This window comes from Aquarana catesbeiana, linkage group LG10, assembly GCF_042186555.1.
Source record: "Aquarana catesbeiana isolate 2022-GZ linkage group LG10, ASM4218655v1, whole genome shotgun sequence".
NCBI classification, from domain to species: Eukaryota; Metazoa; Chordata; class Amphibia; order Anura; family Ranidae; genus Aquarana; species Aquarana catesbeiana.
The window spans coordinates 8280665-8293078 of NC_133333.1; the positions used below are offsets into that span (position 1 = coordinate 8280665).

At 46.5% G+C, this 12414-nt stretch overlaps 1 protein-coding gene across 2 annotated transcripts in view; it reads left to right on the forward strand.

The window, feature by feature from the left end:
• Positions 1-965: 965 nt before the first annotated feature.
• The window catches only part of HPN (hepsin), a 45598-nt gene continuing 34149 nt past the window's right edge, over positions 966-12414 (forward strand). For both annotated transcript variants that reach the window (XR_012236264.1, XM_073601579.1), the window contains exon 1: positions 966-1097. The gene's annotated coding sequence lies outside the window, so the exon portion shown is untranslated. The remainder of the gene's footprint in view (positions 1098-12414) is intronic.

A 12414-nucleotide genomic window follows, 5' to 3' on the forward strand; every position in this document is an offset into this window, starting at 1 on the left:
TCCATGAGATGGGAAATATAAGTGTTATGGTTACTGTGACTAGAACAGGAAATGGAGGGAAATCTTCCAATGGGGACACGTGTTCTGGTGACAACGAACATGGTATTTCCCTTCACTTTGGTGTGATTTCCTTTTACTTCCTGCTGGGTCTCTAGAACTGGAAATTGGTCTCTTTCTTTCTTTCTTTTATCTATCTATCTATCTATCTATCTATCTATCTATCTATCTATCTATCTATCTATCTATCTATCTATCTATCTATCTATCTTTCCTTCTGTTCTTTCTTGTTTGCTTTCTTTATCTCTTTCTTTCTTTCTTTCTTTCTTTCTTTCTTTCTTTCTTTCTTTCTTTCTTTCTTTCTTTCTTTCTTTCTTTCTTTCTCTATCTATCTATCTATCTATCTATCTATCTATCTATCTATCTATCTATCTATCTCATATCTATCTATCTATCTATCTATCTATCTATCTATCTATCTTTCTTTCCTTCCGTTCTTTCTTGTTTGCTTTCTTTATCTCTCTCTCTTTCTTTTTTTTCTTTCTTTCTTTCTTTCTTTCTTCATCTATCTATCTATCTATCTATCTATCTATCTATCTATCTATCTATCTATCTATCTTTCTTTCCTTCCGTTCTTTCTTGTTTGCTTTCTTTATCTCTCTCTCTTTCTTTTTTTTCTTTCTTTCTTTCTTTCTTTCTTTCTTTCTTTCTTTCTTTCTTTCTTTCTTTCTTTCTTTCTTTCTTTCTTTCTTTCTTCTTTATCTATCTATCTATCTATCTATCTATCTATCTATCTATCTATCTATCTATCTATCTATCTATCTATCTATCTATCTATCTATCTATCTATCTATCTCTCAGTGTAGATTTCCTCTGAGCAGAACATTCTAGGGACTGGAGAAGGGTAGATTTGATGTTGGTCTGTTTAGTTATAAATCAGCAGCCTGTCTGGTTAATGAGTGACAGGGAATCCAGTCGAAGGGTCATTTCTCACTTCCCACCACCATTGCAGACACGACACATACAGCGCCCTGATGTCCGACTGTCCCCCACCTTTCTTCTGTCTGGGCTGACTGCAGACTCCCCCCCCCTCCCCCCGGGTAAGTGACCCGTCCCTCCTTTATATGGAGGAACCAGAACCTGTTTTGGATAAAATTGTGCATTTGTAATCTGCGCTGGTCTGGGGATTGATCGCGTCAACATGGCTGACCACTTCTCTTGACATCACAGAGAAGGGGCTCTAGAAAGTGGTCAGGTCACATGACCAGGATCTCTTACAAGGGGAGGTTATTATATACAATGTCACCAAATGTAACCAATTTCCAGAGACAATGCCTGAGCTCGAGTCCTTGGGACCTCCTGTTTTTCGACCAGCTCTATTATTGACCAATTCCCTAGACAGCTATATGATTGTTTGCTAGGTTGTTCAATACTGACTCATCAAGCCTCGTTAAAGTATATCTAAAATATATATTTTTTAAATTGTTTTGATGTGGTAAGAGTTAGGACCCCTGCCAGGTTTCCTCTTACTGCTTGTGCCCAGGTGTATAGATTTCCATCCATTTCCTGTTCTAGAGACCCTACGGGAAGGAAAAGGAAATCACAGGTCTGCGAGTATCTGTGTATTGTCTTGTTGAGTGCCTGTGTATTGTCTGGTTGGGTACCTGTGTATTGTCTGGTTGGGTACCCGTGTATTGTCTTGTTGAGTACCTGTGTATTGTCTTTTTGAATATTAGTGTAAGGAATCTAGTTGTTAGGTAATTTGGACAGCGTATAATCCCCAATCCTCGTTAAATTTAATAGGTACGATGCCCGGCGGGTGTGGAGAGGCGACTCGTTGTACATGTTGCGGCATGTATGCGTTCCTTGATCATCCGATCGAGAGCGAATACTGCTGTGCAAAATGTAAATGCATTGTTTCCCTGGAAGCCCAGGTTCTGAATCTGGGGAAGCAACTGTCAGCACTGAGAAGTCCCTCCATACTAAAGTAGAGCCAGGAACGTACACGGCAGGTCTTGGCAGGGGACAGCACAGAGGCGGGTGAAGACAAAGAGGTGCAGGCACTAGGAAAGAGTAAATGGGTGAGAGTCAGGAAGGGTAGAGGGGGAAGTGCCAGGGAGGCCGATCCAGGACTGGAGTATCCCAATAAGTACGCTCCATTGAGTGACATTGGAGAACCCAGTCAGGGACCAGCACTGCTGCAAGAAAAGACAGATTCTGGTGGTAGGGGACTCAATTCTTAGAAGGATAGAGAGGGCAATCTGTAACAAAGACCTGAAGCGCCAAACTGTATGCTGTCTACCGGGCGCTCGGGTTCGGCACATCTCGGATTTGGTGGACAGATTACTGGGAGGGGCTGGGGAAGACCCGGCTGTCATGGTGCACATTGGCACTAATGACAAAGTCAGAGGCAGATGGAGTGTCCTAAAGAACGATTTTAGGGACTTGGGAGCTAAATTGAGGAAAAGAACCTTCAAGGTAGTATTCTCAGGAATACTACCGGTACATCGAGCCACACCAGAAAGGCAGTGGGGGATTAGGGAAGCAAACAAGTGGCTGAGGAGCTGGTGTAGTAAGGAGGGGTTTGGGTTCTTGGAGGACTGGGATGACTTCTCAGTCGATAACCGGTACTATAGAAGGGATGGACTGCACCTAAATGAGGAGGGTGCAGATCAGCTGGGAATGAAGATGGCCAAAAAGTTAGAGGGGTTTTTAAACTAGGCGATGGGGGGGGGGGGGTCCAGAGGTAGAGATAGTCAGCACGGAACATATTCCAGAGGGTAGTATTGGGGGCATTAGTGATAGGTTGACCAAAGCACATAAACCCAAGGTAAGTATAGTAGCAAGTCCTATAAATCGGGGTGGGGCGAGTGCAAAAATACCATCCCTTCTATAGAGGCACTGTCCTGTAAATATATGCAAATGTGTTCCTAAAAAGGTATATAGAACTGAATGGGACTTTAATTGTGCCTCTAACATAGTAGCAAGTCCTAGTTGCAATCTCGGAACACCCAATAAGAGGAAAATATGCGACCGGTCTAAACTATGTGACATGTTCACCAATGCCAGGAGCATGGCGGGCAATATTGGTGAACTAGAGATACTGTTATACGAGGAGGATTTGGATTTTGTGAGAATATCAGAGACTTGGTTCAACAGCTCTCATGATTGGCTGGCAAGCATTCAAGGGTATACCCTTTATCACAAGGATAGAGAGGGTAAAACAGGGGGAGGGGTATGCTTATATATCAAGAATAATGTACAAGTGAATGTGAGAGATGACATCACTAGGGGGGCTAGGGAGGAGGTGGAATCCTTATGGGTAGAGCTCCAAAGGGATGAAGCTAAGGGGAAAATAATACTGGGAGTATGCTATAGGCCCCCTAACCTGAGGGAAGAAGTGGAGACGGATCTCCTATCACAAGTTGGATTAGCAGCAACGATGGGAAGTGTTATCATAATGGGGGATTTTAATTATCCAGACATAGACTGGGTGGAGGGAACCGCGCATTCATCTAAGGCTCGCCAGTTCCTAAATGTCTTGCAGGACAATTTTTATGGGTCAGATGGTAGAAGCACCAACTAGAAATAAAACATTACTGGATCTACTGATTACCAACAATACAGACCTGATCACGGATGTGGAAATACGGGGCAATTTAGGTAACAGCGATCACAGGTCAATTGGCTTCAGTATAAATCACACAAATAGGAAACATGAAGGGAATACAAAGACACTGAATTTCAAAAGAGCCAACTTCCCTAAACTACGAGCCTTGCTAGAAGCCATAAATTGGGATAAAATCTTCGGAACAAAGAACACGGAGGAGAGATGGGTTTGCTTTAAGAGCATATTAAATAAGGGCATTAGCCAATGCATCCCATTGGGTAATAAATTTAAAAGAGCGAACAAAAGTCCTGGATGACTTAACTCCAATGTAAAAATGCATATAAAAACAAAGGAGAAGGCCTTCAAAAAATACAAGGTTGAGGGATCAGCATTCAGACTTTATAAAGAATGCAACAAGAAATGTAAGGGTGCAATTAGGACGGCTAAGATAGAACACGAAAGACACATAGCGGAGGAGAGCAAAAAAAATCCCAAGAAATTCTTAAATTATGTAAACAGTAAAAAAGGGAGGACAGACCATATTGGCCCCAAAAAGAATGAGGAAGGACATCTGGTTACAAAGGATGGGGAGATGGCGAAGGTATTGAATTTATTCTTCTCCTCAGTCTTCACGAGGGAATCGGGGGGCTTCAGTATCCAAAACTGCAGTGTTTATCCTCAGGACACATCACAGGAAGAACCTCCATGGTTAACAGAGGACGGAATTAAAATTAGACTTGGGAAACTTAACATTAATAAATCACCGGGACCAGACGGCTTGCACCTGAGAGTACTTAGGGAACTCAGTCAAGTAATTGTTAGACCATTGTTCCTAATTTTTACTGAAAGTCTACTGACTGGAATGATACCAGCTGATTGGAGAAAAGCAAATAAATAAATCAGCTAAAAGTAGTTGGATCTGTATGTGCGTTACTGATTAAAATTTTCGTGTTCGATTAATCGTTTTTTAAAAGAAAACAATTAATCTACTAATTTTGATGAATTATAACGCACATACAGATCCAACTACTTTTAGCTGATTTAGCACTGTTGTTATGGCAACGGCCGAAGCCAGACATAGCTGGGCATGGCTAGGTCGTCACACGTCATAATCATAGCCTTACCGTGCCCATAATCGCAGCCTTACCATGCCCATAATCGCAGCCTTACTGTGCCCATAATCGCAGCCTCACCGTACCCATAATCTCAGACTTACCGTGCCCATAATCGCAGCCTCACCGTGCCCATAATGCTGTCTCACCGTGCCCATAATGCTGTCTCACCATGCCCATAATTCAGTCTCACCGACGTCACCGTGCCCATAATGCTGTCTCACCGTGCCCATAATTCAGTCTCACCGACGTCACTGTGCCCATAATGCTGTCTCACCGTGCCCATAATCTCAGACTTACCGTGCCCATAATCGCAGCCTCACTGCTCCCATAATGCAGTCTCACCGTGCCCATAATTGCAGCCTCACCATGCCCATAATCGCAGCCTCACCGTGCCCATAATGCTGTCCCACCGTGCCCATAATCGCAGCTTCGCCGTGCCTATAATCGCAGCCTCACCGCGCCCATAATGCTGTCTCACCGTGCCTATAATGGCAGCCTCACCATGCCCATAATTCAGTCTCACCAACGTCACCGTGCCCATATTGCTGTCTCACCGTGCCCATAATCGCAGCCTCACTGTAGTCAGTGCCTGTGCCTGGATTACACTGTCTGCGGGCATCTCCCGCTGTGTGTCTCGCAATTGAGTGTGAAAACTTTGGCCGCGCTGTGAGAAAAGTCCCGCCCTCCTCCTATATCAGCTCGTGTGATAGGCAGAACACAGCGTCTATAGACAGAACACTGTGTCTATCACACCAACTGATCTAAGAGGAGGGCGGGACTTTTCTCACAGCGCGGCCAATGTTTTCACACTCAGCTCGGAGACACACAGCGGGAGATGCCCGCAGACAGTGTATGACATATAGAGGAGGAGGAGGGAGCAAAGCCACAACTTGGCCAAAAGCGGCCCCAGGGCAGGCAGCCTAAAAATTTTAACCATCAAAAAAATTAACTATTAATCGAGGAATTAATTATTAATTTACGCAGCCCTAATTGTATTGATGAATATGTATTGATTTTGTAATGTCAGTATCATCCAATAGTATGATGGTGGTTGGACTATGAACTTTTCAGCTTCTACACCTCAAAGGATTTTGGGATGTGATGAGGATGAATAAGTCTGAAATTGAAGCTCTCTAACCTGTAATAATTGAGTCCAGAGATAAGTTTATTTAAAGGCAAATTGTATACCAAATCCAGTGCGCTTCGGGGACTAAACTTCACTCCCTTCATCAGGGCTGGAATGTAACATGACAAGTATATATAACAAACAAAATCTGTGCCAGTCCCAACAACGTGGGTGATTCAATCTTCAACAGATGTGATGACAAACAACACATGTGCCTCCATACTGTGGCCAAAAGAAACTTGTCACCTCCTTGTAAGACCGCATAGAGAGGTCACAAATCGCTTGTGACACGCTCTTCAAAAACCAGAAGGTTGCTCTATTTTAACTTCATCACTTGTTCCAGCTTCATACTACTCCAGGATATACTACAAGGTATAAAATCTCAAAAGCTCTTAATTTGTATCAATTTTGGCTCAGTCACCACCACCTCCTTTTCTTCCAAGATGGGTTCATGTGATCCATACTCTGGGATATCTGAGGAGTGGAGGAGAAAGAAGTAGTGTGACGCTGGAACCAGTGATGAACTTAAAATGGAGATACCGAAAAAAAAAAAAAAAATTGGAGCTACCTTCTGGTTTTTGAAGGGGGTGTCACAAACGATTTTGATGTGGTCTTACAAGGAGGTGAGCGGGTTTTGTGCCCACAGGGTGAAGGCACATTTGGTGGCGGTCTCATCACTTCTATTGAAGATTGAATCACACAAGTTGTTGGGACTGGCACAGATTTTGTTTGTTATATATGGTTGGGCTACACTAATTTTGCACGTGTATTTATATGAGGGAGGTGTTGTGGAATCAATCACCTATAAGTGTTTGAGCAGCAACACCGTCCACTGCTCTACTGACACAGTTCACTGCTCTACTGACAGCCTCCACTGCTCTACTGACACCCTCCACTGCTCTACTGACACCCTCCACTGCTCTACTGACACCATCCTTTGCTCTACTGACACCCTCCACTGCCCTACTGACACCGTCCACTGCTCTACTGACACCATCCACTGCTTTACTGACACCGTCCTCTGCCCTAATGACACCATCCACTACTCTACTGACACCGTCCACTGCTCTACTGACACCATCCACTGCCCTACTGACACCGTCCACTGCTCTACTGACACTGTCCACTGCCCTACTGACACCATCCTTTGCTCTACTGACACCCTCCACTGCTCTACTGACACCATCCACTGCTTTACTGACACCGTCCTCTGCCCTACTGACACCATCCACTGCCCTACTGACACTGTCCTCTGCTCTACTGACACCGTCCACTGCCCTACTGACACCGTCCACTGCTCTACTGACACCGTCCACTGCTCTATCGACACCGTCCACTGCTCTATCGACACTGTCCACTGCTCTACTGACACCGTCCACTGCTCTACTGACACCGTCCTCTGCTCTACTGACACCATCCACTGCTCTACTGACACCGTCCACTGCTCTACTGACACCGTCCACTGCTCTACTGACACCATCCACTGCTCTACTCACACCGTCCACTGCCCTACTGACACCGTCCACTGCTCTACTGACACCATCCACTGCTCTACTGACACCGTCCACTGCTCTACTGACACCGTCCTCTGCTCTACTGACAACGTCCACTGCTCTACTGACACCATCCACTGTCCTTCTGACACCATCCACTGTTCTACTCACATCGTCCACTGCCGTGATTTTCTTGCACAGGCACATTACATTGCTTGAGTTCTATTGATTCTTCGTAAGTATATCTTGTAAAGGGATGATTGGGTTTAATAAATACTTACAGACAGTATTATGCTATGTGGACACTTTGTTCTTTTACATGGGCATACTGGATCCTTGCATGATACGGCTTTAAGTTTGGTGGAAGTTCTATCAGAGTGGTGGAGAATCAGTGGTTGATTAAAGGCGCATTTTATCTACATATATGGTGAGTGCATTCCCAAAGGGGAGTTTATCTCACGTGGTGAAGTGTCTGGTGGAAGGTGTTCTCTTCACGATCAATTTTACTATAAGATATCACTGAACTGCACCGCAATATTATTCCATATATGAACGCTCTATTGAAGCTGGCCATTTTTGAATATATGATAAGAGCGCTGCTAAAATATCATAAAGGAATCTGCTGCTTAGAATGTTTTTAGTATTGTTTTAAATTGGAATCGCAAGTTCTGCTTGGTCAGCTGAGTAATGGGAGAGATTATGGTAGAGAACCCTTTAATAAACTTTCTGTAAAAAGCCTACAAAATGTTGCACTCCCTTTTTGTCCATAGGCACAGGCCAATCTAATATGGCGGACACCTTGTGGGGGTCCCTCTTGATTCCAGTTGTGGCAATCACTGGTCCTAGGAACTGGATGCTCTGCTGCTCAATGGCGTCCCTAGGGGGGGCCAGAGGGGGCCCTATACCCCCCAACATTATGCTGTGCCCCACCATGTGCCCCCCCCCCAATTAAAAAACATATATATATATATTTTTTTTTTTTACAAAAAGGCAATGTCTAAGAGGGAGAGCGTCCCCAGTCAGCTCCTGCGGGTGATTCCTCCCCCCTCCCTCTGCTCGCTGACACTGCATAATGCGAGCGCTCACACAACCACGGCCGCCCGATCTGCTCCTTCCCCTGCATCCTCATTGGCAGGGAGCAGAGCGAGTTGCAGGAAGGACTCCACCAGGACTCTCAGTTACTGAAAAAACAGACTGATTTCTCCCATCCTTAGGACAGGAGAACCAGCCTGTAAATTCCAAGAGATGCCAGACCAGCACCGTCAATAGCAGGGGCAGGACAGCAAGAGGGGGCTGGGGAACCCCACAGTGGCAGAACACCAGGGCCCGGTGGCAAGACAACTTTTGCAACCCTGATAGTTCTCCCACTGCTTTGGACCCTTATATTTTCTTGGTATGCTGGTGACATATATCTCTTGTTTTCTGCCACCCTTGAGGGGGCCCCAATACAGTAGGAAGGGAGCTCACTGCGGAACATGTGAAAGGGCCCTTTGTGGGATCGTAGTAAAGGGCCCCAGGATATATATATATATATATATATATATATATATATATATATATATATATATAGATAGCTAGATATCTATATATATATATAGATATCTATCTATCTATCTATCTATCTATCTATCTATATAGATATATATAGATATATATATCTATATAGATAGAGAGCTATAGATATCTATATATATAGATCTATATATATAGATATATATAGATATATAAATAATTGCATTTTATAGTTGCCCCCCTACATTTGTCCCTGTCCCCTCATGTGCCCCCCCCTAAATATGAAAGCTGGAGACGCCACTGCTGCTGCTCAAACTCACATTTTTCTGCCTTTGCATATAATCCGTGTTGGCGAAGCCATAAGAAAATTAAGATATCGATTACAAAAATGTCCAGGAAATCTTTAAACACATCATTGATGGAATGCTGGAAGGTGGCAGGGGCATTGTAGAGCCCAAATGGCATGACTAAGTGTTCGTGGTGGCCGAACCAGGTAGGAAAGGCTGTCTTCCACTCATCCCCAGCTCGGATGTGGACCAGATTATAGGCTCCCCTCAGATCTGACTTGGTAAAGATGGTGGCATATCCTAAGTTCTGGAACAGCTCAGGCATCAAGGGCAAAGGATAGCGGTTCTTGACTGTGATTTTATTTAACTTTAACTTAAGATGTACCCAAAGGGAATCTCGGCTCCAGGGAGGAGCTCGATTGGACAGCCATAAGGGCGGTGGGATGGAAGGGTATCTGCTCCTCGTTTACTGAAGACATCAATAAATTCGTGGTATGGTGCAATTACTGTCTGGAGAGTGTCCTGATCACAGTCCATACACAGCAGTGCGGTTTGGGAGTTTCTTGGTATACAGTGTTCCTGACAGTAGGAAGATGAGAACTTGATCTCCCCTGATGTCCAATCGATTTGGGGATTGTGCGCCTGGAGCCAGGTTTAGGCCCAGGATCACAGGGAATAATGGAGAGGAAATGACATCCAGGGTCAGTAGCTCCCTATGCTGGGAGAGGTTGGTGACAGGCAGTGGAGGAGTTTCCTTGGTTACTTGTCCTGACTCAATGCAAGAGCCGTCAGCCAGGTAAACTGAAAGTCTGTGTGTCTTTTGCTGCAGAGGAATATGTTGCTGAATGGCAAAGGTTGAGTCAATAAAGCAGCTGCAAGCTCCGGAGTCAATGATGGCGTTGACTGAAATTGTCCTTTCCGGGAAGTGGAAAGAGAGAGGGAGGGCAAGATGAGTTGCATTGGCAGATAATGTTGACAGAAAAGCAGGAATAGGAGATCGGCACTTACGCATTTTGGCAGGACAGCTGCGCACGTAATGACCGGTCTCACCACAGTAGAGGCAAAGATTATGCTGTCAGCGGTGTGCTCACTCTTCAGGAGACAAGGCTGGTCGCATCAATCCTGATTGCATGGGCTCAGAGGTGTCAGGTATTGAACTGGCAGGATTTGAACGGGCCGGCAACAAGTAGCGGGAGGCAGGAACTGGAGCTCTCGGGGTCATCCATACTGGGCGGCTCCGCTGGGAAGACCGTTCTGACCGATGCTCACGGAGTCGTCGATTGATCTGGATAGCCAGGGTGATCAGTGCTTCAAGGGTGTTAGGTGTACCAACTCGGGCAAGCTCATCTTTAAGACTTTTTCAGAGAGTCCCATACAGAACTGGTGTCGCAGAGCTGCGTCATTCCGGTGGGTGTCTGCGCTCCAGCGCCTGAACTCCGTAACATAGTCCTCGGCCGCTTGATGGCCTTGCTGGAGTGCAAACAGGGCAGACTCTGCTGTGGCAGTTCGCTGAGGGTCTTCGTAAAGCTGGGCCATAGCGTCAAAGAAAGATGACATATCATGCGTTTGCATATTGTTTTCTTCGAGCAGGCGGTGGGCCCAGGTCTGAGGTTCTCTCTGGAGTAGAGATATTACAAATCCTACTCTGGTAGATTCTAATGAAAAAGTCAGAGGTTGCAGAGCAAAGTATAGCTGACGTGTTTCGGAACGCCCGGAACTTGGTTCGGTCCCATGGGAATCTCTCTGGAATAGGAACTCTGGGCTCGGGTGGAGGCATCACCACCGAGGGAGTAGGAACAGTCTGTATAGGTGCAGTGGGGGGGTGCAGGAGCTGCAATGTCAGGACCTGATAAGTTCTGTACTCGTTCCTCCAACTTGACATAGCCCTCCTGTAAGGATTTAAAGGCTTGCGTGAGAGATGCTGACAAATCTCCTCCACTGGTGTGGTTCCTCCTGCAGACTCAGTCATGGCTGTTTGATACTGTTACGTACCGTGTAGTAGGAGGAGACTTCTCTCACAGCCCTGGCTCAGGAGCCGCTGGAGTGGGAACAGCAGTCTCCAGAGCACAGTGAGGTAGGAGTGCCTGTGTGTATAGTGGTGTAGGCACGGATGGATGGATGATGAGCCACCAGGTGGGTTCGGGATGCCGGTGTCACCTGAGGCCGATGCAGGTCAGCGACCTGGAAGCTGGCAGGAACAGACTGGAGCAGGGTGAGACAAGCCGGGCCAACCACAGGTAATCAACAGAGCAGATCAGTAAGCTGGAGCAAGGTGAGACAAGCCAGGTCAAGCACGGGTAGTCAGGCAGAGTGCAGCTGCTGTCCTTTATAAGGCCCATTGGCGCCAAGCAGCGTCTACTGCGCGCACCAGCATTTGACGCGTGCCCCTGTACACGCACGGGCACACGCCGCCGTTAGGTTAGTTGTACTGGTACCCGTGTGCGCATGTGCGCACGCACGCACCTCTGTCTTGCCACAGCAGGTCCCTGACAGACACCATTCACTGTCCTACTGACACCGTCCACTGCTCTACTGACACCGTCCACTGCTCTACTGACACCATCCACTGCCCTACTGACACCATCCACTGCTCTACTGACACCATCCACTGCTCTACTGACACCGTCCACTGCTCTACTGACACCATCCACTGCTCTACTGACACCGTCCACTGCTCTACTGACACCATCCACTGCTCTACTGACACCATCCACTGCACTACTGACACCGTCCACTGCTCTACTGACACCGTCCACTGCCCTACTGACACCATCCACTGCTCTACTGACACCGTCCACTGCTCTACTGACACCATCCACTGTCCTACTGACACCATCCTCTGCTCTACTGACACCATCCACTGCTCTACTGACACCGTCCACTGCCCTACTGACACCGTCCACTGCTCTACTGACACCATCCACTGCTCTACTGACACCATCCACTGCTCTACTGACACCATCCACTGCTCTACTGACACCGTCCACTGCTCTACTGACATCGTCCACTGCTCTACTGACACCGTCCACTGCTCTACTGACACCATCCACTGCTCTACTGACACCATCCACTGCTCTACTGACACCGTCCACTGCTCTACTGACACCGTCCACTGCTCTACTGACACCGTCTTCTGCTCTACTAACACCATCCACTGCTCTACTGACACCGTCCACTGCCCTACTGACACCGTCCACTGCTCTACTGACACCGTCCACTGCCCTACTGACACCGTCCACTGCCCTACTGACACCGTCCTCTGCTCTACTGACAC